Below are 780 nucleotides of genomic sequence, written 5' to 3' on the forward strand. Positions count from 1 at the left end.
AGTCACTTCAGAATGTGGGCCAGTGACAGCAGCCTGTGATTGGCTTAACTCTCAGGACAACCAGGTCACTCCAGATCCAAGGCGAAATTCGACGTCCGGTAGCCAGGATGTCGGGAGATTACTTCAAAACCGGCCACTAGGGGCAACAGTGAGTGTTTTTACCATCAAGTAGACTTTGCGGTTTGCTAGGGCGTTGTAGATCAGGATGACGGATGGGCGCAAGCACCGACTCAGAGGGTCGCGTGTTCAATCCCAGTGCTATGCACTCGTTCTTGTAAATATATTTAAAAATGTTTACCCAATCCCAAACCTTAACTCTTGTTTTAATCATTGCGGATGAGTCCCAAATCGTAACGCTAATATTAACCATTCATAATGAATGCCTTAAAGTAACCGTTTAGTTGTTTTCTGTTGTAACTCTTTCGCACATTTAACTGTCAGAACTTGACGTTTGGAGAAACCTGGAAAACGTCGGAATCTGAAGTCAAATTGGTATAACTGTGATATTTTGTTGCTCAGCACCTTGGACAGCTCCACTCACTGGTTTACAGGACAGACAGGAGGGACAGCTTCCCTCACTGGTTTACAGGACAAACAGGAGGGACAGCTTCCCTCACTGGCTTACAGGACAGACAGGAGGCACAGCTTCCCTCACTGGCTTACAGGACATACAGGAGGGACAGCTTCCCTCACTGGCTTACAGGACAGACAGGAGGGACAGCTTCCCTCACTGGCTTACAGGACAGACAGGAGGGACAGCTTCCCTCACTGGCTTACAGG

The sequence above is a fragment of the Oncorhynchus nerka genome, linkage group LG14 (genome assembly GCF_034236695.1).
Source record: "Oncorhynchus nerka isolate Pitt River linkage group LG14, Oner_Uvic_2.0, whole genome shotgun sequence".
Taxonomy (NCBI): Eukaryota; Metazoa; Chordata; class Actinopteri; order Salmoniformes; family Salmonidae; genus Oncorhynchus; species Oncorhynchus nerka.